Below are 19,548 nucleotides of genomic sequence, written 5' to 3' on the forward strand. Positions count from 1 at the left end.
TTGGGAAGGTTCTGTGCTAAGTAATTTGTGAGCCTCCAAACACACAGGTTATTGTTTGTGGACAGATGGCACATTGCGTTTTATCGCTTTTCCTTCTGTGGGTCCTCATATGCAGGACTAATGTGCGTTCGGAAGTCTTTGTCTCCTGGCTAAAAATCTCTAATCTAAAACAGGCAATCAAGCACAGAGGCAGGGCTTTGGAGGCATAATCAGAGTTTTAAAAGCAAAGAAGAGAAGGGGGAGGGGGAAGCTGGGAACTAAACTGCAGTCAGCACACAGATGTAGAGACTGAGAGGAGATCAGTGTATTGAAAGTGTACAAAATTAACAGGATTCAGAGAGAGAGAGAGAGAGAGAGAGAGAGAGAGAGAGAGAGAGAGAGAGAACCCTGTAGCCTTGGCCAGCACCTTGGTGCTGCCTTGCATCACCCAGTGTGGCCTCTGCTGGTTTGCCATCCAGAATCTGGGGGTCTTTGTCTTCACAGGCAGCATGGCCATGGTTGGGCCTGGGAGGGCCCCCTTCTAGGAGTTTAGGTCACCCTCACAGTTAAATCATGTTGATACCTAGGAAGGAAATGAACTAGAGGAAGGAGTTCACTCCTCTTTTCTTCCTACAGATTTTTTTCTTTTTTATTCTGAAGATAGAATTACTGTTTGTAAGCATCTGAAAGTCATTAGGAGCTCTGCAGTCTGTCAGGTGTCGACGCAAGAAACTGCTGGAATCAAACGGGTGCCTGCACCCAGGGCTGGGGATTTGTCATGTGCTGATGAGGAGTTATAATAATATATGAGCAAATCACAAGCATTCTGCAAATTAATCAAATTCTTTTCCTCCTTCTCCCTTGTCTCGGGGAGAGTGGCTTTGCAGGCAGACGTAGGTGAAGCAGCTCCACTCACAGATGGTCGCGCTGGCATCAGATGGAATTTATGTAACAGTAATTCTGAGTCCCTGCCAAAGTAGCAGTGAACACACCAGGGAAGATTGTAGAAGGCGAGTCATGTGGTTCTGCTGAGGTTGTTGTGGGAAGTTTAAGGGGGGAAATCTCAAATTTTCTTTTACTGTTTTTGCCTGAAGGGCCAGAAACGGAACGCCATTCTGCCATGGGCGAAATCCGTCACATCTCTCCTTGCCGCTTGCACTGAACAAGCAAGCAATCGAGTGAGTGCTTCGCAGCTGTTGTAACTGCTGCCGGTGACAGAGCCCCACACTCCTGATCCTCACCCTCCTAGTTCCTCACAAGACTGAAAGGGGATTGAGTTCACAAGGTGGCTGCAGCTACATGCTAAAAGATCTGGCCTCTCTTGCCTATGCCTGCACCCCTTTCCTCCCACTTCCCCTAGCATTGAGAGACCTACCAGGGCTTTTCTTTTCAAGTGTTTTATTAAATGAAGAGTCTAACAACCCTCACTTTAATTACACACGGGCTTCGTTTATAATTCCCCTGGATTTATTCAAGTAGTTGAAAATGACGGTGCTGGTGATTAAACCTATCATGTTAGTTTAGCAGGGTGTTGGTGTATGATGTGTGTGTATCATAGGGTGCTTGTGTGTACCTGCATGTGGGTGCTCGTTCTATAGCCTCTCTCTGCTAATGACACCCTATTCTGTTCTCACAACTTCCCCCTTTGGGAAATATTATCTTGTATGGGACAAAGGGACATGGTAACTGCCCCTCTGGGTTCCCTGTGTTGAGAGACCCTTTCTCACTACAGGGTGCTTTTTTTCCTCTGCAGAGGGAAAAATCATAGCAAGATGGCGTGGAGACCGCATTATGCAATGGAAGCCCTACTGCTGTGGCTTTGGGTCCCCCTCCCCCACCCTAATGTAAAGCCCTGCCCATTTGTTTTGGTTTACGTGACTACAGAGAAATAAGTGGATTAGAGAGAAACTTTTGCATGCTTCATTGCAGCTGGATGCCGACATCTGTCATTCCTCAGCCATCTTCTGGATCATGCCAGCCAGAGAAAGCAAAGCCTGACACCTTTGATTTTTAGGAAGAGCCTTTTATTAGGGGGAAGAAAAGAGAAGAAAGGAATTGTATTTCTTTTGTGACTCCATGAAAGAGGGAGAGAGAGAGAGAGAGAGAGAGAGAGAGAGAGAGAGAGAGAGACCTCTCTTGTGGGCACTATTTATCTATCTATCTATCTATCTATCTATCTATCTGTCTGTCTGTCTGTCTGTCTATCTATCTATCTATTTATTTGGGGCATGCCACAACAACAGCAGCAGTCCACTGGTAGGCTGAAAGTTTGTTTCTTTCTTTTTCCTTCATCATTTCCTATTGTTCCAGAACTAGTTGTGGGGAATTGGGCATGCTAAGAAGACATGTTTTCAGTATGTCCTGTCCACACATCTCTGAGGATGAAGACCAGGGGTATAGATGGCTGGCAAGCAGGCAGGCACAGATTCCTTTATGGAAAGATTTGTGATTCTCTCTCACATTCTTAGTACCTAGAACGGCACTAAACCTGACAGAATGTGGCTACTTCTGCTACTGTCTTTAGAGATGCCATCTGCAGGGACCCCCAACCCTGCAGGAAACACACTAGTATTTTGATGAAAGATGTGTGTAGGTAATGGAGTCTCATAGATAACCGTGGCTACCAACTTCTGGAGAACTGGCATTGTATTACTGTTTTAGTGTTGTCCTGTGCCTCTGACTGCACATCTCTTGAATGGCATGCAGCACAGTGCATAGCCCTGGCTTAAGCCATGTTACCATCCCGGTGCCCCCTCGCCCATATTTAAACAAAGCAGAAACTACAAGAAAGGGCCGCTGTGTTCATTTTCAGTGACACAATGGAAAACAGGAAGCCAGGGAACAGGCCGAGACCACTCACTTGCTTATTTCATTGGGTGTGTACAGGAATGCAGCTCTATCTAGTGCAGACAAGGATGTAAAGCCCTCACTCCTCCTGCCCTCTCACCGCAAGGTAAAGCTGGGCTTGTACACAGGGTCATGTAAAGCTGAGGCTGAAACCTTGATATTCACAGAGTCTAGATGGGCACACAGAGGGTGCAGTGTGCCATAGGGTAAGAAAGTGCAAGACAGTGCATTCCAGGGTGGCAAGGGCAGGCGCTATTATTCACTGCCACCTGGAAGATCATGCCCGACTTTCTGACTTAATCAGGGAAACTGGTAAATCATGTTTTCATGGGAAATCTTTTATTTGTTTTTAAACATTGGCAGCACACTAGAACTCTTAAAAAGTAATCTTGGGACATAAAGAAATACATTTGTACATGGGGTGAGTTCCCGTGACTTTGTAGTAACAGTGGGACCACAAATGATGCAGGGTGGCCACTGTGTGGGGCAGCTTTCTGGGCTATGGGCATAGGTCAGAGGAAGTGGTGCCATCATAGCTCCCATCCAAATGTGCCACACACTCCCCAGCCCCCACCAATGAGCACAGTACAACTTGAGTTGGAAAACCATGAGGACAGAGGTGACCTAGTCATAGGACACTGGGGCTTTCCCAGAGAGGAAAACTAACAAAGCAGGCAGGACAAGACCTGGGATATAACAGACTCCAGGGATAGCTTGCAGGGATAACTCTGTGGGGGTCACTGTTAATAGAGGCAGCAGGGATTCATTTAAACCTGGTGGATTCAGTACAGGCAGGTCCAGTCCCCTCCTTCCAGGCTGAGCATGTGTCCCTGTGCAAGCCCAAGGTTCCAAACAGCCAGCTCATGCACTAAGGACAGGTCCAGATCCCACTGCCTGGGTGCCTCCCAAACAGTTCAAGCTATTCAATTGTCTCACTTATCCAGAGGGCCTGATCCAGCTGGGGGCTCCACAGCCTTTGGTTCATAATTCATGTGCTTCCATTCTTTTGGCTATTTGTCCTGTGCTTTTTCCAATCTTGGTCTCAACAATTCACACTCTTACAGTCCCTCCTCTTTCTCGATAATTGGACTCCTGGAGCTCCACCTGGGGCCTGGCTGAGGATCTCTGCATCCACTTCCATCAGTCACTGGATGAGAGTTCCAGCTCAACTGGTAGGGTGTTTGGCCATCTGATCACCAGACTAGTCTTGGCCCTAGAGGAGATGGGAATGGAGGGGAGGGGCTGGGGAGAAGGTAGGGGTGGAGGCGGGAGAGGAGAGGACAGGCTGATGTGTAAAATTAAAACACAAATATAATAAATTTTAAAAAAGGAGAAAAAAAAGAGAGGCAGCATTTGAGGAGGAAGGAAGCTTGCTAGGATGATGGGGAGGAGCATGGAGTGGAGGAGAGCAAGGTGGGGTTCCCCACAAGACCAGAAGCTGGGAAGAGACTGTCCAAGGTCAGTTGCCTGGTCAGGGCCTCTTTCTCACTCCCACCACGGGACTGTCCCAAACTCCTTAAATAACAGGAGTATAATAGGGAGAATAAAGCCTGGGCAGAGGGGATCCTTCACCCCAGGGAAGTTCCTGAGGAGGCTGGAAACCTTAACCAGTTCTGCTTGCAGTAGAGGCTGGATAGAATCAGGTACCTGTTTCATGACTTTGACAAGAAAGAGGAGCTTTCGAGTTGTAAGGGGAAGATGATATTGTGATAGGTTTGCTGGTTGTTCCAGGGGCAAGCGGGGATGCATTTCTAACACAAAAGTCAGTATACTTTGGTCAGAAAGGCACTATAAGTTAGACAGCCAGTCCTTGAGACAAGCTGCCCTGGTTGGAAACAGGGACTGATGAATGGCTGGGGAGGAGATGTACACACAGATGCACCCTTTCGATGAACTTAGCTGGCTAGGTGGGTATGGCTGAGAGGTCTCACTGTTATTCTGAAGGAGCCTGTTGGCCCTTTGGTCTTGATGTTGCTTTAGCAAAGCTTTACACAGGGAAGAGCTGGCTGATAGCTCCTCTAAGGAATTCCTTCTGTTTGCCCAGGGGCTCAGATATCTGTGTTAGCTCGGCATCCATAAGGCAAAAAGACCCAGTTAAGACTAACAGTTGTTAAGCTGCTGACGTCAGAATCTCTCTTGCTTTTGCCTTCATTTTGTTTGATATTTTAAAACCAATCTATTAAAAATATAAAATCAACTAGGCTAGCCTTGTTTGAGTCATAGCATCTAGCTCTGACCCCCCTTTTTTTTTCTCTTAAGGTTGTGAACCTCAAAAATGCTTAGCACAGTGTCTATACCCCCACATGCTAAAGAGCAGAGTGTCCTGCCAGATGGGGAAGCCTTCAGCTGTCCCCACTCCTAGGGGTGCATGTCACCCCAAGGCTGGTGTCTCCTTCATGCAGCCTCTCTTAACATTTCTTTCAGCATTAAATGTGCTTGCCCAGAGACAAACTCCAAGTCTCATTAGAGTATTATTATATTACACATCTGAAAATCTTAAAAAAAAAATGAAAGTAAGTTCATCGACCCTTTGAAGGTTATTTAATGATAAACGTAAATGTTTTCATAAAATCCGGGGATGATTTAAGATCCCAGATCGATAGTGGCTGTGGAGTGCATGCCGCCGGCCGGCTGACCACCCAGGCAGGCTGGTGGCTCCACAGCCCATGGCTGCCTGAGGCAAACAAATAAATGTGGTGTGACTTGGAGCCACAGGGAGTGATCTGAGCATGGGAGGAAAGTTGAAGCTGCTGGGAAAGGAAGGAAAGAACAGAGGGAGGGAGTGAAGGAGAAGGGGAGGTTGGGCTGGGAGCCCTTGTGGTGTCCAGGGTTGCTTTCAAGCTGGGCAGGGGAGGCTGGACTCTTGGAGATTGTGCCTGGCAAAGCCCCCACTAGCCAGAGACCCTTCCCTGTAGATTCTCCTTTTGGTGTCCAGCCATATGTACCACTTTCTTCCTAGCCTGAACCTGAAGCAACAGGGCCATGGTAGGCTCAGCTCTGACTACACAAACCAACGCTTGGCTGTGTCTCTGGCTTAGTGTCGCTGGTCAAGCACACATCCTCTCAGAGTCTCAGTCTCCACCATCCAGGTCCACTTCAGAGAGGGAATGTTTTCATATCTTAACCACAGCAGTTAAGATATATTTGACTCCTCTTATGAGCCATACACTAAGTATTCTACAGACTTTCTCTCAATTCAGCCAAATTACAAGCCAACCAGTGTTGGATCCTGTATCAGTATTACAATGTTCATTTTACGGAGGAGAGAACTGAGAGAAGGGATGAAATACCTTCCCAAAGGCTCACATGGCGCCAGTCAGATAAGGTCTGGTGACTTTACAGCCTCTACTATTAACCACTTTGAGTCAGTATATCAGGGCTTTAGAGGGACTCTGGCTGATACCTCCTCTGACCCTTGGTAGCAGATCTTGGGGAGGAGGTGATGTATATAATGCTTCTTTTCTTTCCTCAAGTTTGTGTTAACAGGAAGGTGATGAGCCACCTACTGGGCCTATTTTCTCATATTTGTTCCTTCTTTTTGTATATGCTTGTGCCTGAGTATATGTTCATGCAGGTGTCCCTGGAGGTCATCGTGTATCAGATCATCTGAAACTGGTGGTAGTGAGTCACCTCATGTAGATGCTGGGAACCCAATCCAAATTTTCTGCTCTTCACCACTGAGCCATTTCTACCTGCCAGTGTCTTACACCAGGACCATACTTGCAGCTATGGTCTTAGCTTGAAGTTAGGTGTAGGGATGTTTTTGTTATTGCAGATCAACTATTGGTCTCATTATCAGCTAATGCTAGGATGGTACATAAGAAACTTTGGAAATAAGCCTTTCATTTTAGTACACTTTCAGAGCAACAAATAAATGTACAGGGTGAGGAGGCCCACAGTCCCTTCTCTCCTGACCATCTTATACATTACTGGAGTACACTCTTCCCAAGCAGTGAACCAATATGACATGTTGATACGTTGCTGTTAAGCCAGTCCAAACTTCACGCAGATTGTCTTGGATTTTATTTAATGTCCACACTCTGCTCCAAGCTCTTGTTCCAGAGGCCACATTGCATGAGCATCATGTGTCCCCCACTCTTCCTAGCCGTGAGGTCTTAGGATCTTCTGTTTGTGATCACCTTGGCTGTCCTGAGGAGAGTTTTGCAAAATGTCCCTCGGCTGTAATTTCTTATGCTTAGACTGGAGCTCTGGGTTTGGGGAAGAAAGATTACAAAGCTGAAGTGTCCTTTTCCTACCAAATCAACGATGCCTGCCACTGTGACCTTAAACACCTGGCTAAGGTAGTGCTTATTTAGATTTCTGCACTGGCAAGTAACACTGCCCCCTCCACATGCTAGACACCCCATACTCCGGGATGGGACTGTCTCTGCCTGGCTCAGTAGTCAATGTCTACATGAATTATTTGCGATATGCATTTGCAGATCCTTCCATACATATTTACTGATTCAATCATTTATGTCAGTGTGACTTGTGGATATTTATTTTATACATTAGACTATGATTTGGTGTGATATTATTTACTTTGTTGTTGAAAATGTTCTGTGTTTGAGCCTCCAGGGCTCCTATCTGGCTCCACACTGTTTTGAGATGCCCTCACGCACCTTTTAATGGAGGCTTTAAAAAGCAACAATTTATTTCACAGCACAAAATGTTCTGGGATCATCCTGTATATTCCCTACTTCTCATAGAACCACCGCTTCTTCAAAGGACTTGTTCTCATTGGCTCTGTAGTGCTCCCCAACATGGCCCTGTCTGACCTATGGGTACACAGATTATGTTGTGATTTTGGAAAATTGGAAAACCTTTAAGACTGCAACCTCCCTGGCAGAGTGCATTTCTGAGGACAGGCCTTGAAGAACTCCCTTCTGATTCTGATGGGAGCTAGCTCCTTCTGCTTCATGATCCCCCCAAGATGTGTGAAACCATGGCAACACATTCCCACCTCCTTCCTCACTCTGATGGACCATATGCTTAACCTTTCTTCCTTTAAGATGTCTCACTCAAGTATTTTGTCACAGCAACAAGAAAAATAACCACTCTCTCTCCCTCTCCGTCTCCCCTTCCTCACCTCTCTCTCTGTCTCTGTTTCCCTCTCTTACACACACTCACACTTTTTTTTTTTTAGAATGGCATTAGAAATCAGCTTCAACCCTACTGGGCCCTCTTGATTGCTAAACACCATAAAAGATGTGCAGGAATGTGATTATATATATATATATATTCGTATATACTACACCCATAGTCTGTGTATTAAGCTGAGCATGACTTCATAGTGATGTGGCCAATGTGTTGCCACCTGGATCAGACTCCACTTTTAAAATGAATAAGTGAATATGTTTTTGAGTAGCCTTTTAAATTAAAACCCAAATCACATGGATTTTAAAACCTGAAATTATTTCTACTATTCCAAAGTTTTCTTTTAGCGTCTTTGATTAGATGGAAGAATATTTTCTTTTTGAAAATGGGAAACATGAATTACATGCCTGATTGGAACATTCTTTCCTACTCAGAATAAGGGGAAATTTTTTAGGAAGCATAATATATGCAACTAAGGAAGCAGCTCTTCTTGGAGAACGCTGTTTGTGTAAGTTAACCAGCCTCATTGCCCTGCTGGTCCCCAACCTGAAAGAAGAATGTGCTAAGGGATCTAGACTAGAATACATGTAGTCAACAGCATCAGGGTCATAGCTGAAAGCTTAAAGCAAGAGTGTACAAGCAGTGGGGACTCCAGGGTGAAACTAGACCACCACCTCAGAGACTGGACTGTCCTCAAACCTGCAGTTAGTGCCCTGCCCTGTGGATTTCCCCAAACACAGGCAGTTGTGCCTCCAGGGACTGAATTTCTAACATATCTTAGTTGACCCTATAGATAAAGCCAATTTTTTTTAACCTATTTGCATGCATTGAACAAAAATGTCTTTCTAGGAGTCCAGTGGGCATTGACTTAGACACTGTGGAGGGTCTACTGTTGCGTCGTGGTGTCATGAGCTTCCTTAGTGCCCATGGGAGGCTGAGCACTGAGAAGGTGCCTGTCTTCACCCCATCCCTCCTCTCTTTGGAAGACAGCACCCTGATGTGGGTGCAGGATGGAACTATAGTTAATTGGATGTTCAGATCTGTTAGCAACACATCCACAGGTAGATGGAACATAATGGGGAAAATTCTGGAAAGTTTCACAAGCCAAAATATCTGTCTACCTGGAGTTTCATTTATTACTGTATAGTCAGACCTTTGGTGGTTGTGTCGTGATGAACATGCAGTACAGTTATCTCCTGCCATATCTTAAAAAATGTAGTATAACAGAAATTTATATACTACTTTAATTATATCCATTATTTCTTAAAGACTTGTCTTATTTTTAATTATGTGTGTATGTGTGTATCTGTGTGGCTGTGGGTATGAGTACAGTGCCCTTGGAGGCCAGAAGAGGGTATCAGAGTCTTTGAATTTGGCATTATAGGTAGTTGAGAGCCACTGTTTATGGGTGCAAGAGCAGTAGGCACTCTTAAGGTCTCTTAGCATTTTAATAATTTAGACATGACTAGAAATATCTAAAAAGTCAAACATAGGGGTACATGCTTATAATCCCAGCAATTCAGAGCATGAAGCAGAAGAATTGCCATATGTTTGAGGCTATCCTGGGCTGACTAGGGAGACCCTGTCTCAATAACAACAACAATGACAAAAAGAGAAATTAAAAAAAAAAAAAAAACAGAAAGAAGGGAAGATGAGGGGTGTGAGTAGGTTCCATGTCAGTGCTGCTGTCTTACACACAGGCTGCATGTCCACAGTCTTTAATGCTGTGTAGACTCTTACTCTGCTGTAGTTATGACCAAAGTACCTGATGGTTTGAGTCCATTACTATGGGGATGGCATTGTAGAGCCCAGGTGTTCACCTCATGGTAGACAGGAAGCAGAGAAGCACAGTGACAGAAGAAGCCAGGCAAGTCCCTGAGGACACTCCCCCATGACTAACTTTCTCCTAGGAAGCCCCACCCTCCTCAGTACCACCACCTCCCCACCACAATCTAGTCAAATTATAAATCCATCAGTGGATTCAACCACTCATTAAGCCAGACTACTCATGGCCTAATTGTATTTGGAAATCCCTTCAAAAAACATGTCCAGAGGCAAGCTTGCTAATCTCAGAGTCTCTCAGTCCATCACATTGCCACTCAAGACCAACTGTCACACTGAGGAAAGAATGTACCTCCTTGAGCCCATATTCCAATGATGTTCCACATGCTCAATGCAAGGACTTGATGGTCTCCTGGAGAATTTTATGGGACCTATGGACAAGCAAGTGTGGCCTTCCCCCACCTCTCCCTCTCCCCCCCCCCCCCCACACACAAAATACACACTTTCATGATATCTATGGACCACCTCCTGGAATATCTTTGTGGAGAATCCTCTGTCAAAAAGAGCTTGCAGATAGTGTTCAGAGTAGTCAGAGAGATAATTATGTCTTCAATATCAACTGGACCCCAAATCTCTTTGGCTCAGGCTTCCATACCTGTGAAAGAGGAGGCCATCTTACTGCTAACCCTGCCTCCTGCTGTTCATGTGAGAAGCAATGAAGGTGACTGCTCTTAGCATGCTCTGAAGAGTGTGTTTATTACTGGATGCCAGGGGCTGAACATCCACTCACCCACCCAACATCCACTCTCATCCTCTGCTCTACATCCAAGAGAAGCCATCAGCTCAGAAGGTGTGGAAGCACCAAGCCCCAGCTTTCTGTGAAGCCACTGATATTGCTGAGCTGTAACTAATGGATGGGCCCTCAAGGGCAGGCATTTTCCTCTTCCCCTTAGGTTCAGGGAAAGAATAGCTATTTCCATCATAACAAGTAAGAAAAATATCTCATTCCCCCACTTTCACTATAAACAATGTACTGCTTGCTTTCTCCTCACCCCTCTTGACCCTCCACACTGTATACATATTTATATATTATTCATAGTGGATTAAAAATGAATGTGTTCTTTACCACGGCTCTACAGTGCAGTGACAATACAAATTAACGTATGATGTACTTACTTTTCACTTGGCAGTGATGGGAAATGTTGATGGCCTCAAAGCAAGAGGTACAGAGAGGAGGGTGGGGGTTAATGGGGGCCATCTGGCACTATTCTGATGTGGGGCTCTAGCTCTGGCAGATGAGGACTGGGGTATCTGAGGCTTTGGTGATGCTGAAGTACTAGGAAGTGCTGGTCACTTCCTTTCTCCCATGGGATGATGTTCCTGTGTCCTGTGAGTGTCACACCTCCCCATCTCCCATGTTGAGTTGCCCTCTTCATTTGCTCTAGGATCCTCCACTTACCCGATGCCTGCCCCTGGCCTGGCCTGTCTTTCCTCAATGGTCTTGTGCTCTCCCTCCCTCTCTGTCTCTTCACTTGTATGCTTCATTCATGTTTTCCTCTGCTAGAAAAATATGGATGTCTGTGATGTGCTTGCATCGTTCCGTGGTGGCTACCAGCAATGATCAGAACAAACAGATGAGGCCCCCTTCCCCATGAAATCCCAGGCTTCCTGTCCCCCATGGGGTTGCCAGTCTTCTTGGAAAAGAGAAATCATGGCTGCTTTACTTGTTTGGATACTGATGTTAGAAGTGGTACTAAAGTCATGTATCTCACAGCCACCATGGTGGGTTTGGAATAATAATGAAGATCTTTTAGAAGCAGAGGTAGCTATGCTGAAAGCAAAGATGGAAGAATTCCACACTGGGATAACGGGGAAGGACTGTGCAAAGTTCCTGTGGGAAAAAGAAGCAGGGAACAGCTGGAGACTAGAGACACAGCCTATATGGCCAGAGGGTGGCAAACTGGGGCTCAGGGAGAGAAAGATGGAAAGTTGGCCTCCTGGGGGATTTATTTGAATCCTGCTGGTCCTACAACAAACCACACTGTCTCACAAGGCTGTTTAGACTCAGGCTCTTTCCAGCCCTGCCACCTTCCAGAGTTCCTTCTAGCAAGGGGTCCTGTGCTCAACAAGCCGCAACCTGTGTTTGCCAAACTTCGTTCCAGTGAAACACATCTACTGACATTGTCTCCTCTGAAGTTTCAAGGTTGTGGGGACAGAAAACTGGGAGATCAAACCAATAGACCAAGGTCAGATAGAGAGGGCACTTCTTTTAGCTAGTTAGTTAACCACAAGCCCACCAAAGTAGAAAGTGATAGTCTGACTCCAAACTCATTGCCAGACCTAAATCTGTCCACTCCTAAGGAGGAGGAAGGCATCAGGAAGACAGTGTCAGACCAAGGGCCATGGGTTTTGTACCCAATCACTTCCCATTCCCAACATGGGATGCTGCGCAATGGGACAAGCCTAGGAGATCGGCATGTCTAGTGGGAACTGATTGATCAGACCCTTAGTCTGAGTTTAGAACTGTTAGACCCAACTATGCTTTGAAGTCCTTTCTACATCCTAGAGACTGGCAGTCATCATCTGCTCTCCATGATCACCTGTGGACCCCAGAATCACAGCTCATCTGTGGTCTCCCATGGTGGTGTGGGCAGCTTGGCCAGGCTGGCCTTGAACTCTGGCTCTGCCTCCCAAATGCTGGGATTAAAGGCGTGCACCACCACTGCCTGGTAAGATGTCTCATTTGTATATGAAGATTTGGTCCTCTCTAAATCTCCCTCAGTAACAGATTGGAAGGCTCCCAAGGAGATTGGTGCCTCTCAACCCCTTCTTTGTCCAACTGTTAGACCTGTATGTACACAATGATATATTCTGTGGTTATGTACACAGTCATATGTTCTGTAGTGATATACACATCGATGTATTCTGTGGTGATGTACACAGGGATATCGGATATATTCTATAGTGATGTACACTCTGTTGTGTTCTCTTCTGTGGTTTGTTTGGAACCCTTTGCTGACATCCTTTGTTTAAAACACAACAGACATCAATATGCCTAAGTCTTTTCCATATAAGGGGCTTTGAAGAGGCAGATGGGAGACAGAAACTGGGGTGTGGCTTGATTCCGAAATTGGTGGAGTGTCTGAAAGTGCCTTGAGCAATGACACCTTTTGTTTGAGAATCAAGGATCTGACCACCACAGGCTAACCTCTACATGTAGCGTGAATCTTAGAAGGTCTTATTAATAAAAACAAATCTGGAGCCAGGTATTGGGGTGAACACTGAAAGATCAGAGAAGCAGAACAATCCACAGTTACCTCACCTTGCCAATTCTTCAGCTGATCCTGTTTCCTCAAACTGGAAGCCTCTGTGTCCTCATCCAAATGGGTCTCAGCTGAAATGTTACTCAAAAGCCTAAAAGCTTATCCAGGCTCTAGGGCCTGGTTTTCACACCTTATATACCTTTCTGCCATCACTTCCTGGGATTAAAGTTGTGAGTCACCATGCCTGGCTGTTTCCAGTGTGGCTTTAAACTCACAGAGATCCAGATGGATCTCTGCCTTTGGAATGCTAGGATTAAAGGTGTGTGTGTGTGCTACCATTTTCTGGCCTCTGTATCTAGTGGCTGTTCTGTTCTCTGACTCCACATAAGTTTATTAGGGAGCACAGTATTTTGGGGGAACAAAATATCACAATATTTACACTTAACTTTGACTGTTGGCTAACATTTATTCTGGTATAGCATGACTTCTTAAGCCATTTGCCATTTGCTTCACTCCCTCTTTGGCTGGCTCAACTAGCTTTCTTATACAACTCAGACCCACCTGCCTAGGGAATGGAACCACTCACAGCAGGTTAGACTGCTATATCAATTAGCATGTCCACAAGCCAGTCTGATGAAGGCCATTCCTTGACTGTAGTCCCCTCTTCTCCAGTGACTTTAGTTTGTATGGAGTTGACAGCTGAAGATAACTAGGGGAATCCTTGCATAGATTTTGGGGATTAAAGACTCAGAGTACATTGTGTCCCCTAGAAACTTGCTCTGAATGTAAACCTTTCAGGCTTGCTGTGTGTTAACTTCCCCATCTGCACAATGCAGACAGTATGACCTCTTGGCAAAACTCCCATGAAGTTCAATTCTGAGGCTGAATGTGCAGAAATGAGTACAAAAACTATGGAGTGAGGCTTTTGGGATCTTTAGCTGCTATCATTAGTATTTTTCAATTTCTGGTTACAAGGCACAGGCTTCTTGCAAGTCTAGTACTGCTCAGGTTTCCCTCTGCAATGAGTGCATCCTGAGCTCCAGATGCACTTACAAACAGATTCCATTTCACCAAAGTTAAAAAGGAAATCAAACCAATAATGGTTTGACCACGGAAGTATTGGAATCTGCGAGAATAATTGTTCATCATCTTTGCTCTACCAAAAAATCAAGATTCAGAATGTAGCCATAGGATCAAATCATGATGAATATTTAAAAAATCAATTGGTGGAGGAGTGAACTAAGTGCTTCTGTGTCAAATTGGCAAACACAAAAAGACACTCCTTGCAAACTGAGGTGATATTCAAGGTTCTCTATGTATTGTACTGAGGCTCAGATGGCGTGGCCTCTGAAGTGATGGGGTTTGCAGGGAGGGCAGTATCCAAAGTTTGGAGACCAGGGTTCCCAAACAGAGTGATTTTTAGCAGTGCTGATAGGTGCTGCAATAAAAGGCTTTGGTTGTTTAAAAAAAAATGTTCCAAGTGTGGGGGGCTCCATAAGCCTGTCCTGGAGATCAAGTCTGACTGATGTACTGAGCCTATGTAGCCTGACTGATGTACTGAGCCTGTGTTTGTTGTCCATGGGTCTGCTGACCTCTGAGATACTAAACATTTTATTTCAAAATTGTTATTGGTATATTACTTGAAGTTCTTCTATCCCAAAACTTGTCATGTCATCATAATAGCCATTAATTATAAGAAATACATTGATCTGATGACAGTGCTTTGTGAGCTGCCCTCAGCTGTGCACTGCCATAGAGCCACTCTCCTTGGGGTGACAAAAGCATACCATAGAGGCTATGAAGCTTTGGGTGACATTTTAAAGTGTTTCTGAAGTTCCTGTTGCCTCCTTTCCCTCAGGATTCTGTGTTTTCTTTAATTAAAGTATTTATTTTTAATTATGTGTGTTTTAGGTATGTACATGTGAGTACAGTGCCTGCGAAGGCCAGAGGAGGGGGTCAGATGCCCTGGAGTTAGAATTATAGATTGTTGTGAGTTGCTGGACATAGGAGCTAGGAATTGAACTCAGATCCTCTGCAGTAGCAGTATTCACTCTTACCTGCTGAGCCATCTCCCAGCCCCCGCCCCTGAACTCTTTGGGAGGATCTTCAACTGTTCCTGTGTGGACAGGCACAAATGCTAAGTTGATCTTTCTCCTGCTCTGTAGTTTTCCATTTATAGCATGAGTGATTTTTCAGGGAGAGCTGGACATACCTTTAGTGTACGTGATGATGGTGACTTCATAAGTTGGATCATTGAGTTTTAGATTCTCAATGTTATTTTGATTGCTTGTACAAAATCTGCTGAACTTTACTAATGTTCAGCTAGGCCCCATTCATAGTCCCAACAAGGGAGAAGAAGTAGACACACTCTGGCTTCTCCAGTCATTTCTCCAAGGACAGGTCTCCAGTCTGATTTCTTTTGCTATAACAAAGCTTCCAAGGTTAAGTACTATAGAAAGAAAAGATGTTTACTTAACTAACAGTTGTGGACATCTAGCTTCTGCTTGGCTTTCGTACAGGCCACTAGCTATATCACATCATGATGGACAACATCATGGTAGGAACATATCCACGAAGGAGTAATCACATGGCAGATGAGAAGAACTCAGACGCAAGGGTCATAACTCACGCTCACAGAGGCTGACCATGATCCCATAATCCCTCCAAAGAGAGCATCCCCAGTGACCAGGCCAAATTCCATACGACTCTGTCTCATGAAGATTGCATCACCTCTCAGCATTGCCACACTGGGTACTAGGCTCACAATGTCTGAGCCCCTGGGGAACACACTCAGATAAAATCCAAACTATAGCAATATCCTAATTTAGCCTTCAGTCTACCAGCATTCTACATGGTGAAGAACAAGGCCATTTGCATCCCCTGTACAAACAGAAATCTACAGAAGTACCCATTTCACATAAATGTAGAAGGGGTGTATTTGAGGATGGGGAGGGAACCAGTGGCCATTGGGAGGTGTTGGGAACAAGAGAGGTTAATAGCGAGTGAATATGATCAAAGTACATGATATGTATATATGAAAATCTCATCCTAAAGCCAATTATCTTGTGCAATTAATATATGCTAATAATAAGAAGAAATGCTAGTCTCACATCTCCCACTCAGGGCCTTCTCTGTTTCCATGGGAAGGTGGCCAAGCCCTGAGGGTAGAACTAGACAGCAGAAACAGGTTGGAATCATGCTGGTGGTGCAGTCCGTGCTGCTGGTTCTCTACATTCTTGCTTTGCAGCATTTTAGGAAGGGCTAAAGGCAAGTTCAGTTTTTTTTTTTCCTGTGTTTCCTCCCCATATCCAAGAGTTTGCCTACTGCTTTTGCAGGTGGGAAAATTGACCACCCCAAGTCTTGTATTGCTACATCCATAGACACAAAAGCAGCAAAAACTCTATCCAATACATAACAATTCCTTCAGATGAAACAAAAATACAGTGAGTGCTTTGGGGCAGTGGATATTGAGAGGCTGTGGCTCTAGTCATGGAACCTGGAGCCTCCCCCAAGGGATCCATTTCATAGTGAAGTAGATCTTGTCTTTACTGGAGAGGTGGGCTCAGTCAGGGTGTGGAGATGGGAGATTCCAGTGAGCTGTCTTGTGGAGACCTAGATAAGATGTTCAGAAAGGGACTGGAAAACCAGTGGGCTGAACCATGAGTGTCCTGACTAGTCCTTGGGATTGGTAGCCAGCAAGGATGGGGGAAAAAGAAATGACATACTTATCTTCTTCAAGTGGTGTTCATTCTGGTGGCACAGGGAAGATGGGCCGGAAGGTCCTGTGCTCACAGTCCAGACAAGGGTTATTGCATACCACAACTGGTTCTACATGATAAAGAGAGAGACCCTCCAGGCAGGAGGAGTTAGCCCTGGCTATGAGGGAAGGGGAGAGCACATAGCCAAAGCCTCATTAGAAAGAAACAGAAGAGCCAAGCCAGATGGCTCATGTCTACCACAGGAGGATAGAGCCCTCAGGAAATGGAGGCAGGGGATAGAAAGCCTGAGCTATACAGGGAGAACTGGATTTAAAACAACAACAACAACAACAACAACAACAACAACAACAGTCAAACAAGCAGACAAGAGAATCAAGATTGTATCATTGGGTAGATGTGCTGGTGCAAGCCTGGAATCCCAGCACTGGGAGTCTGAAGCAGGAGAATAGGGAGTTCAAGGCCAGCTCATGTCACATAGACAGCCCTTGTCTGCAAAAGAAAAGGGAAGGAAGGAGAGAGAGAGAGAGAGAGAGAGAGAGAGAGAGAGAGAGAGAGAGAGAGAGAGAAATGAAACATCAAGCAAATGAGAGAAAGGCAATACTGAGTGCTTGGCTCTGGGGAATAGACTGCTCTGTGAAAATACACACAGTTCTCTTTCCCGTGATTGAGGTAGGGAAACATCCAAACTCTGCTGTTTAGATATTTGGGGGACTAAATGATCACTCCCCTTATTTACTAGTTCACTTTTCTAAGCAAACAAGGCTGGGCTTCTCTCTGATGCAGGGTGGGGCAGCTTATGAGCCTTAAGGAGTGGATACCCACATGTGGTGATATTTTATTTTTGTTCTAACAAATAAACCTTGTCTGGGGATCAGAGGACAAAGCAGTCACTATATGAAACATAGAGGTCAGGCAGTGATAGCACATGCCTTTAACCCTGGCATTTGGGAGGCAGAGATTCATCTGGTTCTCTGTGAGTTCAAGGCCACACTGGGAATAGAGCCAGACATGGTGGCGCAAGCCTTTAATTTCAGCACTAGTTAACCATAGAGGTCTGGAGGTCTGTAGAGACAGACAGGAAGTGATAGAGCTGGGCAGAAAGAGGAAGTGATGTAGCTGGGCCAAGAGAGGAAGTAAGATGTCAGGACACAGAAAGGTATATAGGCATGAGTATACCAGAAGTAGCTCTCTTGGGCTGAGAATTTCCTTGCAGTAAGAAATTGTGATTGGTTTGGTCTATTCTTCTAATCTTTCAGCTTTTACCCTAATATCTGGCTCTGTTTTTTTTTTTTTTTTTAATTAATAAGACCATTTAGCAATCTGTGTTACACCTTCCTGGCATCAGAAGGACTGCACTTGCTCCGCTGTCTTCTCCCAAAGCAGACACTTCACTGATTTTTCAGGATAGCAGATGGTGTTTTAACTGCTCTGCATAGGGCAGAGAGGTCAAACTTTCAGGATCAAAAGGACTTCCTTAAGAATTTGTCAGGTATTCTACACGGGAGCTTTTCTAGAAAACTACCATTTTGGGGATCACTCATTCAAGTCTCCCTCATTATTGTTATTTTTAAAAGATATTTATTTATTGATTGATTGATTGATTGATTGATTGATTGTGTGTGTGTGTGTGTGTGTGTGTGTGTGTGTGTGTGTGTGTGTGTGTGTGTGTGTGAGATGTGAGTATAGTACCCTAAGAGGCCAGAAGAGGGTGACTAGATTTTTATGGCGACGGAGTTTCAGGTAGTTATGAACTCCCCAGCTCAGATACTAGGAACAGAGCTAGGTTCCTCTAGAAGAGCAGCCAATGCTTTTAACATCTGAGTCATCTTTCCATCCCCAAATCTCACTGCTTTGATGCTCAGGCTGACCTTTATCTGATGGTATGGTCCTTGCTGTCTGTCCTGACACTTTCAACTTCTAAAGCCATTCCAATAAGTCCTTCTTTACAGCTTTTCTTGGAGCAGGGTGATTTGGTATCCATCTCCTTACCCCCACAAACAGATTTTACTCCTCATGCTTGGTTTGCTGTTAGTAAAGAGTCCATGATTCATAACAATGTGAAGTAGCTTTACTCTCAGCCTTGAGTATGGATACCCAGTGCAGAAACTTAATGGATTTGTGTGTATCTAAAGTCAACAAAGTATAGTTTACTGATCAAATCTGCTTGTGGTCTTTTTTTTTTGCACACACTGGTAAATTAAGAATGGTTTTACATTTAAAAACAAACAAACAACATGGTTGCGGGGGAGCCATACATGAGATTATTTCATGCCACCTGAAATCAGAATTCAGCATCCATAAGTAAAGTTTCGAGTAAAACTGTCAGGAAAAACTGGGATATGAGCTGGTGAGATGGCTCAGCAAGTGATGGTATTGGCGCCAAGTCTGAGTACTCAAGTTTGACCCCAAAAATGGTGAAAGGAGAGAAGGGACTCTCTAAAGTGGACTTCTAACATCCACACATGCTCTGTGGGCTCTAAGGGCACACATGTGTGTATGTATATATACACACAAAAGTAAATTAAACACAAAACATGGAATAGTTTGCTTCCTTTCTTGTTATATAACATCATTGGTTCTAAACTACACACAATTTCATAAAAGTGCTTTATAGAACTATTTCTAGGTATTGAGTGTTTTCTCTTCCCTTCTCTAGAAAGTCTAAATGAAAAATTCTGGTCAGAATGGGAGGATAGTCTAAATCTCACTTGATGTGCCTAATGGGCTGTATTCTTACCTCTTCTTGTTTGAATTTTGCTAAGTGACTGTAATGTCATTGATGTGGGTGATGGTGCTGTTGGTCCTGGAGCTCAGGATGGGGTGGTGGTGACGAAGGCATGACACACAGCTGACTGGACACT

The 19,548-nt window shown here is 44.7% G+C and overlaps 1 protein-coding gene across 10 annotated transcripts in view; it reads left to right on the plus strand.

The window, feature by feature from the left end:
- The window catches only part of Znf536 (zinc finger protein 536), a 453,564-nt gene that overhangs the window by 430,960 nt on the left and 3,056 nt on the right, over window positions 1-19,548 (plus strand). The gene's annotated exons all lie outside the window — the stretch shown is intronic.

Source organism: Onychomys torridus, chromosome 1 (genome assembly GCF_903995425.1).
Source record: "Onychomys torridus chromosome 1, mOncTor1.1, whole genome shotgun sequence".
In the NCBI taxonomy this organism is placed as follows: Eukaryota; Metazoa; Chordata; class Mammalia; order Rodentia; family Cricetidae; genus Onychomys; species Onychomys torridus.